The sequence below is a fragment of the Sapajus apella genome, unplaced genomic scaffold (genome assembly GCF_009761245.1).
Source record: "Sapajus apella isolate SASKATOON/1434 unplaced genomic scaffold, GSC_monkey_1.0 scaffold42, whole genome shotgun sequence".
Classification (NCBI taxonomy): Eukaryota; Metazoa; Chordata; class Mammalia; order Primates; family Cebidae; genus Sapajus; species Sapajus apella.
Genome location: NW_022436982.1, coordinates 5451747 through 5468639, shown reverse-complemented (window position 1 = coordinate 5468639; position 16893 = coordinate 5451747). Strand labels below are relative to the sequence as shown.

Sequence of the window (16893 nt, the reverse complement as noted above, 5' to 3'; positions counted from 1 at the left end):
AAAAATGCAGCGGCAACCTGACCCAATCTATTCTAGATCTAAATAAAAGATATGGGACCCAAACCTAGACCACAAACTCAGAGCAGCTATGCTTCACAACCATGTATCCAATTAGATTCTGTTTACACGCCAAATATGTGCAACAGATTTAGTTCTGAAATTCCTAGTATTCTACACACACATGCAAATAAATCTATTACATGATCCATTAGAATCATAAGTTAAAAATAAATGAGTTGCCATAAGAAACCTTGCTGTTTGGAGTGGTGAGACCAAAGGAAATTATGTGTCATGGTCTCCTTAATGGAGAAAGTTTATAAAGGTTGAAGAAAAACATCATGAATTATACCATGAATAATATTACTAAACACAAGCATGAGCTTCTAGCATCTATAATACAAATCAGTGTAAGTTGATGGCATTGATTCGAGTTTTGGTTCAGTGAAAGCATTTCTATGGAGAAAATATAAAGATTTTAATAGCCTTGTTTAATCCACTGGTAAAATTTCAGCTATGTAGATGAATGAAAAGAATTCATGTTATTCAGGCAACCACTCCTCAATATTATTTCTGACACCTACATTTCTGATCAATATTGGCTGGTAGAAGTTATGGTGTATACATTTTATGATGAGTACCAGACTATATACATTTGGTGTTATTTTTTCAGACTGTATTCATGAGTTTGAAAACATGCATAATTTTGGTAGCTTCTTAGAAGCTGATATGCCTAACCAGAATATATACCTCAACACACTACTACTATACTTCTGTGGAGACATACAAATGGAAATATATACAACCAATGTCAAGACTTTCCTTTGAAAATAACTCTGGTTTTATCCCATACACGAAAAGAAGTCTGATTTATGGCCAACACCTTATCCAATCTAGAACCCTAAGTCATTAGAAAATAATAAGTTAAATACCCATAAAATACTTGGCATTAATCCATGCTTTAAAATGGCTCTAAAATGTACTCCTAGTTGACTGTTAGGCTCTAATGCAAGGTCAGTTAAATGGCAAAGCATGCATTATGTAATAGTTAATTTTAAATCACTCTTTCCTACCATTCTTGGTTATTCTATTAGCCCCAATGACATCATATGGTGAACAGTGCTTTTCTTATGCTTTTTTTCACAGACTAGTAAACTAAGCCTTAGAGACCTCATATAAATTGCAAACGTGACATATCCAGAAAGTAGAGACCCAGGAATACTGAATCTGGACATGGGATTTTACCACTGAAATATTTTGCCTTACTTTCGTCAGTTTTTCTCAGGTAGATAAAACTAATATATTTTGAAGCACAGTAAGTAGTTGACTTCAGGCTCATATCCTAGTGACAGAACTAAAATACAACAATTCTAGCATTTTTTTCCTAAATGAGTATTTTTTATATTAATATCACTTTAAATTAAGAAAACTTACAGCTTAAAAACTATCATTTAGTATTAAATAAACTGTACATAAAGGCTATTTCTTCACATAAAAGATCACTGAGTGCCTATAGAACAATAAAAGAGATGTGAAGTGTTATTTCTTCAAACACTGGTTGACAAACGAATACCCTGTGAGAAGCACTTGGCTGGCCAAACACACCAACTATTAGCTCTAGAGTCAGTTCTCAATTCTTTATGCAACAGCCCATTCTATGCATACAGAAATTGTAATTTTCACAGTTATTTCTCACTTTAACTAAACACATGTTATACTATCTTTAAAACCTTTCTCATATTGGGTCACATTTCATCTGAATGTCTCATGGCCTCCCTTAGAGATACAGCTATAAAATCTAATCTCCCTTTCACCTGACATCATTTAAAACATTTGCAGAGTTGTCATCATCTCCTACACTTTCAAGTCTTACTTTCTCCAAACAAGTCATACCTCATCCTCTCAAAACTTCAAATTCCTGCCGGGCACAGTGGCTCACGTCTGTAATCCCAGGAATTTGGGAGACTGAGGCAAGTGGATCATTTGAGGTCAGGAGTTCGAGACCAGTCTGGCCAACATGGTGAACCCCATCTCCACTAAAAATTTAAAAATTAGCTGGGTGTGCTAGTGCATGCCTGTAGTCCCAGCTACTCAGGAGGCAGAGGCATGAAAATTGCTTGAACCCATGAGGCAGAGGTTGCAGTTAACCGAGATTGTGCCACTGCACTCCAGCCTGGGTGATAACTGGGTTTATCAATGTTCTTCTTCAACTGTGAATTGAGCTAAAGGTTTTGGGCATGTTCTTCTATACACACTGCTGACCTATTTTACAACTTCTTCAATATGCCTGTGTTGTCCTCTACATTCCAGTTGCCTGTTGGTCATCACACATGCAATTGGAATGTAGAGGACAACATAAGCATATTGAACAAGTTGTAAATGTGAACCTGTAACTCTTTGCACAACATAAAATGTCTCTGCTGTATTCATAATTTTTCTATCTCTTAACTAATATCATGGATTTTTTTTTCTAATATTCTGGACGTCTTTAGAATTGAGAAAAGCTTTAAAACTCTACCAAAGATTTTGAGGAAATGAAGACCTTTATTTTTCCTGGAGATTAGCAATAAAATAATAGGTAAATAATTCAGTACCCATGGTGGAGTGGTGGTAAAGGGAAGGTAAAACCTCCTTTTCTTATTTTAAATTAAATCTTGTCTATAGGCAAAAGAAAAGGAGCCAGTGCTGTGGGGTGAATAAGCTGAAAATGGAAGTGAAAATGAGCTTAATGATTACAAGAACCTGGAGGTTACTGACCTATCCTCTCACTCTTCCCACGTTACATCCCTTAATCCCTGGTTAAAATAAATTTCTCAGTAAAGGAAAATTTGCATATGGATTTTACTTTTTAAAAACCCCATCAAAATGAAATGAAATATTAATTTTTAAAATAACTTCTAATAATTTCAAGGATTAATAATCTGTGTTTCGTTTTTAGCTGATAAAAGACCTCCGAACTATGTGCTATGAAAGTACAACCGAAAACAGCTAGTGTCCACTGGATTCACAATCAGAGATATATGATAGATTGTCACATAAATTCAAGCAGGAAAAAAAGGTTTAAACTTACCACGATTACTTAAGCTGACTAAAGGAACTATGAAAGAGTATTCTCAGATATATTAAAAAAGGCAATTACATTTCACTGTGTCTCCAAATCATTTCAAATTTATCATATTTTAAGTGTCATTCAATGTTCTTTTTGATTGGAAGAGCCCTATAAATGACAGGCAGTTTCATGCTGTGCAAATTAGCAGTTTCCCCTATTTCTTTTCACAAGACTGTCAATTTTTTCCTTATTATGTCATCCAAGTTCACAAAATGGAGACTCTTGTAAATTATAAGCCATATGCCTCAGTGTGCAGTTCATAATTTAAATTTTATCAATGATGCCTTTAATTTTTTAAAAAATTGATCAATATTGTGTATTTTGTACCTGTTTAATTTCCCCTAATTACTCCTGAAATATCTTTATTTTTTACTTTTCAATCTATATTTCTGCATATGAAGAATGCCAGTTTCCTTTGAACCCCAAGCTTCTATCCTAGACTGATGTGTACATGTATTTGTGAATCTATGTGTATATATACCATTTATACCTGGGTAAATCACTTATGTACAACTCTCTGCTTCCTGGCTATTATTGTTTGAGACAAGTGAACTTGGCAGGAAGCAAGTATATTCCCTTTTTAGAAAATTTATTTTTTTTTCAGAAGAAAATTTCATATTACTGCTCATGTCTCAGTCTTCATGAGGGTACAAGAGATGCAGTTCCATACACCTTCTTTAGTTGAATTAAATAAGACATTTTTAAACAGGTATTAGCAAAGCTTAATCTTCCTGGGTACCCCTGAGTTTCTTTTTTCTTTCTTTTTTATTTTTTTGTCTCTGTAATTTCAGATGGTGAAAAGATAACATGAGTTGTAAATGTCACAATCTACTCTACAACAACTGGAAGAAATATGAAAATACAAAACCAAAAATAGCTATTGTGGTGCTTGGAACGTGGTCACTAGGAGAGAAAGCAAAGATAAAGAAACTAACAAGACATTCCAAGCAAAGAAAGTCACCCCCGGCACACATACACAAGCCACCATAAGGCCATTAGAACTAGTGGGGGAAATAAAAAGAAAAGGAACCCTCAGCTTCCATTTAAAATGTACAGTCCCTCCTATGTAAATTTAAATTTGTATACCTCTTATATCACTACTTTTGTTGTATTAATAAAGAAATATCTTCAGTTGCTGCACTTTCAAATGTATATTAGCACATGCTAAAATGATGTTTTAATGAATAAAAATGACATTAAGCAAACACAAACAGCATACAGACTGTCAGAAACATATCATCGCATATATAATAGCTTTACAGAGAAAATTTATAAGCTTAGTAGTGGATTGTCAACATGCCAATAACTTCCCTCAGTCATTCTGGGGCACACAAATTAGAGGAACTAATTAAATATATGATGAAATAAAATTATCTACTTCCTTGGTATAATAAAAATAAGTTTTAAAACAAAAAATTCTATTTAATTTCGTCCTGAAAATACAATTAAAATGAATTTGGCATTTACCTTGTGTGATTAAAAATCCACCGGACACTTTAGAAGCACAGGCAGTTCATGATACGACTTTCTGGTGGCACTCATCAATTCCTACAAATAACAAGAGGGTAAAAGAGAATATTCAGAGCAATATATGTCATTGTAAAATGATGGCGATTAGCTATGAAATTTTTATTATTACTCTACACTGCCTTTTAAAAAGTACCTGACCATACATTGCTGTTATAATAGCTTTTGTTAAATGCACAACATAGCAATGAAAATTATGTCTGCCTGGGACTTCCAAGGCAGTAAAATAGACTCCAGATTATGACGTACTACAAAACATCAAACCCCACAAAATAACATGTTATTTTACTGAGAAAGGCTGTTGGATTATAAGAATAAAATAATTTGTAATTGAAATGTTTTCTTATGTGCATTACCACATCAAATAATTTTTCTAGTCATGATGCTAAGTTATAAGAGTAGAGGGTTTAGTTTTTACCATTGGCTACTTTAGGTACGTTTTAGCAAATATCTTTACTTTATATCTCATATATTTCCCAGGGAAGAGCCATAAAATGTGGGAAATGACGGTTATCCGTCTGATAAGTTAATATGCAGTATGGTAGGTTTTAACTTATCAATTGAATGGCTATCATTTCCTACATTTTATGAGACTTCCTCAGGGAGACATAGAAAATAAAACAGATATGCTTACTAAAATAACAAGATACTATACAGTATATACAGTAGAAAATTACATAGTAACTCAAACTTTTACAATTTCAATTATCTGGGGAAGAAATATTTTTTAAAAAGCATTATTTTCTCCCATCTACTTGATAAAAGAGAAATAAAATGATAAGCAAGATAGATGAGTCATTTATTGCTGCATATTGTCACTTTCCCATGTTTCCCATACCCAAATATGTAGGTGGTAGCTGTATAGCATCCCTTTCCTACCTGCCCACTACTCCAAGCCTCACACATGTTAAATTCAGGTACAAATCTCAGCCAATCAGCACAATGGACACCTGCTCATCTTTTTCCCTCTTCACATCCCCGACCCTTCCTATAAATCTCTAACTTTTTAGGTGAAAAAGAAGATCAGGATAGGATAAAAAGAGATAGTAGAAAGATGATGCTCCTCCATTCATAATAGTACAGACATATAATAAACCTAAACACTCATCAATGGCATATTGGATAAAGAAAATGTGGTATATATAAACAACACAAATTACTATGAAGCCATAAAAAGAAAGAGATCATGTCCTTTGCAGCAACATGGACAAAGCTGGAGGCCATTATCTTAAGCAAAATAATACAGGAACTGAAAAGCAAATACCACATGTTCTCACTTACAAGTAGAAGCTAAACAACAAGAATATGTGGACACAAAGAAGGAAACAATAGACACTGGGGCCTATTTGAGAGTGGAGGATGGGAGAAGGGAGAGAATTTAAAAATTGCCTATCACGTACTATGCCTATTCATTGGGTGATGAAATAAGCTGTACGACAAGCCCATGTGACACGCAACATACCTATATAACAAACCTGAGCATGTACCCTAAACCTAAAATAAAAGTTAAAAAAAGAGAAAAAAAGAAAAATGGCACTCTTAACTAAGAAGTATAACTGTGTCACGGCACATATAGAAGATTGGTACAGTAATACATGAGCATTTTCTTATCACAGGAGAAGTCATATGAGGTCATGCTTTAAGTGATAGATTCATAAAAATTAAATTGTCATTTCAATTTTCTAAAAGCTACTATCAGGAACTAAATATAAATTTCGCATTATGTACTTTGTGTCTTTTGTTTGTTTGGTTTGAAGGTTTATAACTCACTTTGAGGAAAATATACTTTCTAGCCAAATAAATTCTATATAGTGAATAAAATGTCCTGTTAGATTCTAGAAAGAAATCAGAAGCTACACTTCCATTAGGGGGAAAAGACTAAGAGAGAAAGTGGCAGCTACTTTTAGCAAGAAAGGGAGCATTCATATGTTCAGAGTAGTATGACACTAAGCAGAAAAACCCTAAAACACCAGGAATGGCTACATTGCATTTTATGAATTTCTGCATACATTGCAGAAACATCCTGTTTTCCTGAAAATGCTTGAACTTCTCCAATGCCTGGTTGTCTTCTAGCTCTGCATAGTATTCACATTTTTGTGCCCCGTTTTATTTTATGGTTTATAAATCTACAGCAAACAACTCTAAATCTTTATTGGAAGTTCACTGTGACAAGTGCTGTGATAGGCACTTTCATACGCGTGTCTCATTTAATCAACAAGATATGCACACTGTCACACTTTGCAACCATTGGCTTATATATTATATATCTCAGCATAAAAATCTTAAATTGGAAGTTGTATGTTCCATGAAATAAATTGCTGTTTCCTACCCATTATAAGTTTTAAGTTCCATATATTTCATTTGCTTAAAGCATTTTCTGAAAGTCTTTAGGGTTTGTTGAGTGTTTTAAAATATATATGGAATGTGAAAATTATTCAACTAAATCCATTATCTATTTGCTTGAAATTTGAGTTTTAGCATTACAATAGAGAGAAGAATCCTGAAACCTCATAAGATCTTTCGTTTACGATCACATTTAAAGATTAGACATATAATATCTTTGAGGAAGAAGAAATTGTGTTATACTTACAACACACAAACTAGAAATTCCCAATTTCTTGGAAGAAAATAATTTTAACTAAGACCCAATATTATTTGAGGGATGTGAAAAATAAGTTATGTTGGTGAAGTAATAGCATGAATACAAAAGAAGCAACAAGATAAGCAGGATTAAGAGGAGACTATTTTTCTAAATAGAAAATTAAATGGTCAAGTTAGTGGAGAAAGAAGTTGGGTGAAATGTGCTGATAAAACTTAAAATAGCATTGTTGGGTATTTTTTGAAGGGGAATTTTAGTGGTAATATTTTCTAAATTTTCTAAGTAAAAATTTCTTCAGAGGTTTGTGGGTTAATAACAAAATAATGGAGAAAAGAAATGAAAGCTGTAATTCCTAAAAAGTAAATGAAAGCTTATAGTGATGGGGCATCACATTCTGTATTAAATAGTAACACCAGATGAGAAGCTAGGCCTAGATACAATCCTAGATCATCTGATTTATTAGATCCCTGTCACCAAAATGAGCTAGAGAAATAGCAGAAAGATATTAGTAACAGAATAAATATTGTTCAGGCCGAGTATGGTAGCTCACACCTGTAATCCCAGCAATCTGGGAGGCCAAGGCAGGCAAATCACCTGAGGTCAGGAATTCGAGACCAGCCTAGCCAACATGGAGAAAACCCATCTCTACTAAAAATTAACAAATTAGCTGGGTGTGGTGGCACATGGCTGTAATCCCAGCTACTTGGGAGGCTGAGGCAGAAGAATCGCTTGAACCCGGGAGGCGGAGGTTGCAGTGAGCAGAGATTGTGCCTCTGCACTCCAACCTGGGCAACAGAGTGAGACTCTGTTTCAAATAATAATAATAATAAATATTGTTCAGAGGATAAAAGAGGAAAATATGAAAAAATCAGTTTCATAAGCATTGGTAGAGTAGCTCAATTGAGCTGAGACAAGACTGAGAACAAAAACGTAAGAAATTATACCCTCAACAGTTTAATCAACACAATTCAAGGTAAGTGATAATGTTTATAAACAAAAGTAAGGATTTGATGAATGTATATTTTCAAGCAGTTGGTGGACAAAAGATACCCCTAAACCATGTGTTAAAAAAAAAATCCGTCTGTATGCTTAGGATGGTCAATAGAATCTAAAGTAGTCAATGTATCTAAAAAAAAAAAAAAGAAAGAAACAGATTCAGTCTCATAGTCATGATCATGATATAATGGTGAAGAGAGAAAATAATGTTAAAGGAAGGTGATAAACATTCTATAACAGTAACTGTAGAGGTTTAATATTTTAAAACTACACCCAGGCATGAATTACTCCCCCTTTCAAACAAACATTGACACTAACTTCAAGACTACCAATATGTAAACACAATTTACAAGACAATAACAGTGGCTCTGTTGACTTCTTATACAATAAGTGTGATAATCTTTAAGGATAAACAATATACTTTAAATTGATTCAAACTGGGGTATCATTTAGGCTTATAGCGGTATGTTAGGAATAATTTGAAAAAGAAGAAAACAATATCCCTAGAACTTCAGTGCTGCTTGAAGTTTTAGAAGGAAAAATATCTACCTACACTTGAATGTTTCTAGGTAGAAATGGTGTGTAGTTATTCATTATGTCTCTACAAGTGTTTCAGAAAAAAGTTTGAAAACCCCTGCTTTAAATGAAAAAGTACACATTTCTACCATTTTCTCTTTTTCCACAACATTTTCTAGTGATTCTCATACTTTATTTCAAGGTGAGGGAGAAGGGAGAATACTTTTCCAGAGAAAATATATGCTACATGACATATCTCAAAAAGAAATGAATTCTCTAATTTATTTAAATATTTATTATTATTGATACTTTGTATACAGTAGTCTAGAGCATTAGCACATGGCATAACAGAGGCTTTAACACATGATGTAGAGTTCATCATGGTCAAATGGTCTGGCTGATAAATTTCTTGGATGATTGCAGAAGGCAAATAACATAGCATCACTTAGGAAATATCCAAGTGATCTGCAACCTCTCAGTTGAAGTTCCATCAACATTTTGGAGAGTTTAGAATGTGACCTACAGAAATAGTCTACACTATATTAGGGAAAAAGGGTCTCTCATACATCGAGTAGATCAAATATTTTGAATTGTTATAATGTAATCTGTATCTTCTGTCATATTAAATTTTTTCTTTTCAGTTATAGAAGGAAGAAAAGAAATAACATGCCTGCTATGTAGCTAGATATGATACTTAGTACTTTAAAAACATTATTTAATTTATTCATCATAAAATAAACTATGTGAGATAGGTAGTATTATCCCACTTTACAGATATATAACTGAGGCTTATAAAATGATGCATTTATTTTCTCATGATTACAGATCTTTCCATCATTTATCACTCCAACAAGTACCAAAAGTGAATGACTTTGGACATGGAACTACTGGAAACAAAGGTTAAATTGAATGTAATGGTACTTAATAAAACTTGAAACCTGTAATCATTGCAGTTAACCAAAGTTGAATGATTTAGTGTTTATTATCAATATTTCATGATTGTTAAATACAAATCAAGTTCTAAATAAAAGCTTTCTCTTTCTTTTATTTGTTGCTTTGGCTTCTGAAAAGGATGGTTATTAAAATGCAATATAATCTGTTTCCCTAATTAATACTGAGTTTTTGACATATAAAAATTTATAAAAATATAACATTTTTAACAAGGCATTTTACATGAAATCTAGCTGTGTTAATTAATAATATGATATTCCTAACAAAATGACATAACAGAAATGACATTTCCTTGGAACTTATATTTATTTACTATTACTTTTCCATTGGAATAGAAAAACTGAAACATGCCATTAATTCAGCCTTAATTCTAATACAACAAAATAGCTAAACAAATTCTTAATCCTAACAGCACAAAATATTTATGCTAATATTAATAAATTATATTTTATCTAATTTTAAGAAAGCAAATTAGCTATGCCATTTGCTGGAGCAAAAGAGAGAAAACAGGAACATAGAAAAAATATATTTAATGAGTAATTTGACTCTGTAATTCACTGAACTTCTTAATATTAAAAATTAAAAACAAACATTTTTCCAACTTAAAAAAAAGCACAATGACAGTACTGCTTGCTTGAATCTCTCAAAAGATGCCACCGAAAAACATTGTTTTAAACCATACCAAAAGAGAATCTTACATTTTCACTATATTAAATTCTAACTCCTCTTTTAGTAAAGAATGCATATAGCTTGTCCTTCAATAAAGAGATACAGTAATAAAATAATAAAAGGAGGCATTTTTGACTCTCTTTTTTTAAGTTGCCTGCTTTTAAAATATTTGTTGTTGTTGGTGGTGGTGGTGGTGGTGGCTCTGGGAAGATTGATGAGGACTTCACTCTGGATTGCTTTGGTAGCTTATGTTTCGCTTGGTCCTTGCCATTTTTGGAGATGTATATGGTTGGATATTGGCATTTTATTTGCTTTAGCCTTTTGAAAACCCAAGAGTGAAAGCCATACATTGTTATCTTTTAGGTAGATCGATCGAGTTAAAATTTTTCATTGTGTTTAAACTTTTAAAAGTTGAAATTCTAGTATAGCTACACATTTTAAGTGGTTGACAAATTTGATTTGGTCTTAAAATGCATGTTTATGTAACAACTCTTTAAATTACAAACAAACACATACACACATTTTTTTGTATCTTATATTGGTCATTAGAGAAATGCAAATCCAAAGCACATTGATATACCACCTCATGCCATTAAGAATGGCAATCATTAAAATATCTGAAGACAACAGATGCTGTAGAGGATGTGGAGAAAAAGGAACACTTTTACACTGTTGGTGGGAGTGTAAATTAGTTCAACCATTGTGGAAGACAGTGTGGTGATTCCTCGAGGATCTTGAAATAAAAATTCCATTTAACCCAGCAATTCCATTACTAGGTATATACCCAAAGGATTATAAATCATTCTATTACAAAGACACATGCACACGTATGTTCGTTGCAGTGCTGTTTATGATAGCAAAGACCTGGAACCAACCCAAATGCCCATGGATGATAGACTGGACAAAAAAAAATGTGGCACATATACACAATGGAATTCTATGCAGCCATAAAAACAACGATGAGTTCATGTCCTTTGTAGAGACATGGATGAACCTAGAAACCATCATTCTCAGCAAACTGACACAAGAACAGAAAACCAAACACCGCATGTTTTCACTCATAGGTGGGTGATGAACAATGAGAACACTTGGGCACAGGGAAGAGAACAACACTCACTGGGCTATGTGGTGCGGCGGGGGGAGGTGAGGGACAACGGGGAACAGGGAGCATGGGGAGGGATAACACTGGGAGAAATGGCCTGATGTAGGCAATGGGGGTGAGGGTATGGAGACAGCAAACCACCATGGCATGTATATACCTATGCAACAATCCTGCAGGATGAAGGATGTGCACATGGATCCCAGAGCCCGAAGTACAAAATAATAATAATAATAGTGATAATGGCTACTGAATGTTTTCCATATGAAAGGCACCGTACTAAATACATTTATTTGCTTAATTCTCACAAAAGTCCAAATATATTATTTTAATCCAATTGAAAGATAAAGAGTTGTGGCACAGAGGGATTAACTAACCAGGCAAGTAAAGAGCTAAGATTTAAACCAAGGTAGTTTGACCTCAGAGTCTGAGCTATTAAGAATTGCTACACTATCTCTGATTAAAAGATACCAATAATGGCATTTGGATAACAATTGTGCAGAAATGTTCCTTAATCATCGCAACCATTCTCGGCCAAAAAATATAAAATCATTAAAAATATGATAGAATGGCAGATATAGTTTAGTGAGAAATAACAGAGCTGAAGCTATCTGAAGGCATGGATTATTCCTGCTTAGTTTATTTGATATTCAGAATATTGGTAAAGCATCTAAGACAAAGTAAGCCAGTATCCAATAAATATTTGTTGTATGAGTCATTAATAAAGAAAGAGGCTTATATGAGCACTGGCAATTCTGCACATCTTAACTGGAAGTGCAAACTTCACACACGAGTCCAGATTCAGCGAACATTTTCAGTGGATTCACACCCTCACCTTCAACTAGACTAACACTCTCTTATAATCCTTTGAGCCCTGGCAACCTGTGTTCCATTTGCAACTGCCTATATTCATATTCATCACAGCCTTTCATGCTACAGTCATATAATTAACTGCTCTAATGAAAAAAATCTGCCAAGCCATATCACTTGGCTCCCTGCCTTCATCCCCCTTTTTTTCAGGGGAATGGGCAGTTCTGTCTCACAAGCATTCCAAGTGCTGGCTAAATACCATTTGACTCAGCAATCCCATTTCTATTATAGACACATGCATACATATGTTCCTTGCAGCACTGTTCACAATAGCAAAGGCTTGGAACCAAACCAAATGCTCAATGATAGACTGGATAAAGAAAATGTGGCAGATATACACCATGGAATACTATGCAGCCATAAAAAAGGATGAGTTAATATCCTTTGTAGGGACACGGACAAAGCTGGAAACCATCACTCTCAGCAAACTGACACAAGAACAGAAAACCAAACACCACATATTCTCACTCAAAAGTGGGTGTTGAACAATGAGAACACATGGACACAGGGAGGGGAACATCACACACTGGAGCCTGGGGGTTGAAGGGTGGGGAGGCTAAGGGAGGGGGTGGCAGGGGTGGGGAAATTGTGGATGGATAACATTAGGAGAAATACCTAATGTAGGTAACAGGGGGATGGATGCAGCCAATCATCATGGCATGTATATACCTATGGAACAATCCTGTACCATCTGCACATGTACCTCAGAACTTAAAGTATAATTTAAAAAAGAAAGAAAAAATCCATTACAGTTTCATTTAGTACAGGTACATTTTAACACAGATTTTTGAGAGGAAATATCATAATTCAGGACAGTAATTCTAATTGTAGGAAGATCCGACAGTAATGCCATAAACCAGAAATCAAAATCAAGAAGCCAGTACCTTGGGATGTCCTGAGTTCCTCCTTCTCTCTCAACTCCCCAGAAGCATCCTGAATCCATCTACATGTTTTCATTATTACTGCCACCCCCACTCCAAGCTACTACCTTTCTCCTGGATCATTCTGATGGTCTCCTAACTAGTCTTTCTTCTTAAGCTCTTGCACTTTCAATCTATTCTTTACATTCCAACCAAAATTATCTTGAAATATCAATTGGATCATGTCTTTCCACAAATGACTTCCCCTTGTGCTTTGAATATTAAAACAAAAATCTTTCTTTTTAAATGTTTAATCTACAAGGCCTGGCCTGATCTGGTCACAGTCAACCTTTCTGGCCCTACCTTCTGGCCTGCTCTACCCCTCTCAACAGGCTCCATCTGTGCTGAAAGCTTCATTCTATTTCAAGGCCCTTACATGGGCTGTTGCCACTGCTAGAGCAATCCTCTTTCCATTCCTTGCTTAGCTATTTCCTTCTTTCTTTAGGCATCAACCAAATGAATACCTCTTTCTAAATGTGAGTCCCTTTTGATATTGGTTTTTTACTGAAGTTTTCATCCCTGTCAATTGTTCATATTGATAGAGTGGTTTTGAGTGCAAGATTTATGTCCAGACTTACTGAATTGCATCTTGAGTGCATCACTTGCAGGACTGCATGATGTTAGGAAAGCTGAAGTCCTTGCTATGCTTGAGTTTCCTTATCTACAAAATTAGATACTGTATCATGTACCTAAAGGGATGGTTGTGAAGACTAAGTGAGTTAATACAAGTAAGCACTCAGAACAGGGCTTTGCACATCAAATACTCAATAAATGGAACTGTCATTACTCAATGAAATTATATTTATTTGAGTAATCTTTTGATTATATTTTACTTTCCTGATAAACATACAAACTTAGGATGAACAGGAGCCCTGGATATATTGTTGCCCAACCACTAACTTGGTGCCTCAACAGTGCTTTGCTTAGGAAAATCTCATTACATATTTATTTAATTAATCAGCTGAATAAATGTGTGAATCTATTAATACATAGAAGAAATAATTTTAAAATAAAATATTACAGATCAGCCATTTTGGGGAGGGTGGATCTTTGATATCCACAAAATCATACAATATGTGGCAGTCTGCTTCACTTCTTTGGAAGGTTCCCTGTATCTAAAGAAAACTTTGATATTGTATTCACTCCACTGTTTCTCAACTCAAAGATATTTGAAAAATGACTGTAAAACACCTAGACAAATTCTTGGCAGGTCATCTCATCTTCTTTCATTACCGGCAAATTTGGTCGTTAGCGAGTACAAAAACTTTGATGACTTTCAGAAAAAAAAATTATAATATGTCTGAGATTTAAGGAAATCTTTTCACCGTTATCAAAGCTACACCACAGTTCCTTAGGGCTAGACTTTATTCCAAGAAAATCTCAAAACTCAGCTTCCTGCATGACTTATCTTCTAATCTTTAACTTCGGTTCTGATTTCTTTGCATTGCCATATTGTAGATGTCACCTTATGATGCATAATCAATAAGGATATCTTGCTGATGCTTTTCAGAAAACTATTGCTATCCCAATCCTCAAAACAGAAAGTATAAGACTCTAGATACTTAGAGTCCTAGCCCTTAAAAAATAGAAATACCACTTTTTTGAGGTATGACTGACATACAAAAATCTGGACATATTTAATGGATACAACTTCATGAGTTGAAAGATAAGTTGACACTTGTGAGACAACCATCACTTCACACATATAAATAACAACAAATAAAGAGGGTTTATTATTTTGAATACTTCTATTTAAATGTCGATACGGAGATAAAAACATGAAAAGAAAGTGTTATACTAAAGCCTATTAGTGGTTTTGTTCTGCATTTTTAAGAATATTAATTTGGTCCCTTTTAAACATTTTATTTATGTATTCATTTATACTAATAGATAAAAAATTACACATATTTATCAAGTACAATGTGTTTTAAAATATGTATAAATAGTGGAATGGCTAATGTATAATAGTATAATTACTACACACATTTCATTTCTTCACATGCTTAACCATTTTTTTTTCTTTTTGGTGAAAGCATTTAAAATCTATTCCCTTAGCAATTTCCAAATATAATTATTGGATTATATCTGGAATTATATTCTAGATGACTATGTTATTGACTATAGTTATCATGCTGTACATTCAATCTCTGCAACTTATTTCTCCTACCTAACTGAAATCTAGTATATCTTGACCGACATCTCCTCAGCATTCCCCTGCACCCACCACATCTGCTCTCTACTTCTGAAATCCATTTTTTAGATTTCACATGTAAGTGAGATCATGATCTATTAGTATTTCTGTGCCTGGCTTGTTTCACTTAACATGATGTCCCTCAGGCTCATCGATGCTGTTGCATATGACAGAATTTCCTTCTTTTAAAAGATGGAGTAGTATTCTGTTGTGTATATTTACATTTTCTTTATTCACTCATCTGATGAGAAACAAGTTGATTCCATATCTTGATCATTGTGAATAGTGCTGCAGTTAACATGAGAGTGCAGGCATCTCTTCAACTTATTGATTTCATTTCCTTGGAGTATATATCCAGTATTTGGATACCTGTATCATATGGTAACTCTATTTTTAATTTACTGATAAATCATCAAACTGTATTCCATAATGGCTGTACTAATTTATGTTTCCAACAACAGAATAGAGCGATTACCTTTCTCCACATCCTCTTCAACACTTGTTATCTGTCATCTTTTTGATCATCACCATTTTAACAATCATGAGGTGATAGCTTATTGTGGCTTTGATTTGCATTTATTTGATAATTAGCAATTTTGAGCTTTTTTTCTACAACTGTTCACTATTTATATGCCTTATTTTGAGAAATGTCTGTTCAGATCCTTTGACCATTTTTAAATCAGTACTTGTCCTACTATTGAGTTCTGTGAATTCTTTATGCATTTTTGGCATTAACCCCTTGTCAGATATGTGGTTTGTAAATATTTTCTCCCATTTCACAGGTTGTCTCCTTACTCTGCTCATTGTTTCCTTGGCTGTGCAGAAGGTTTTCAGTTTTACATAACACCATTCATTTATTTTCCCTTTGGATACTTATATTTTTGGGATCATATATTAAAAATCATTGCCTAGATTAGTGTCATGGAGCTTTTCCCCTACATATTCTTCAAGTAATTTTGCAGTTTCAGGTCTTATATGTAAGTCTTTAATCAATTTTGAGTTGATTTTTGTATATAGTGTGAGATAAGAGCCTAAATTCATTCTTGCGTGTAGATATTAATTTTAATAGCATCATTTATTGAAGAGATTGTCCTTTCCTGATTGTATGTTCTTGGCACCTTTGGAGAAAATCAGTTTGCTATAAATGCATGGGTTCTTTTGTGAGCTCTATTCTTTTCCATGGTCTATGTGTCTGTTTTTATGCCAGTAAAATACTGTTCTGATTACTATAGCTTTGTAATATATTTAGAAGCCAGGTATTGTGATGCTTCCAGTTTTGTTCCTTTTTCTCAAGATTTCTCTGGCTATTTAGAGTCATTAATGTTTCTGAAAAATGTTAGAATTTCATTCTTTAATATCTTATAGCTAACAACTTGTCATTGAATACACTATTTTGACAATGTGTGTTTAACCTTCAGTTTCCTTCTATAATACCTGAGAATAAACACA

The 16893-nt window shown here is 33.9% G+C and overlaps 1 protein-coding gene across 3 annotated transcripts in view; it reads right to left on the bottom strand.

The window, feature by feature from the left end:
- LINGO2 (leucine rich repeat and Ig domain containing 2) overlaps window positions 1-16893 on the bottom strand; it is a 1269869-nt gene that overhangs the window by 707265 nt on the left and 545711 nt on the right. For all 3 annotated transcript variants that reach the window (XM_032300226.1, XM_032300225.1, XM_032300227.1), the window contains exon 3: window positions 4574-4654. The gene's annotated coding sequence lies outside the window, so the exon portion shown is untranslated. The remainder of the gene's footprint in view (window positions 1-4573; window positions 4655-16893) is intronic.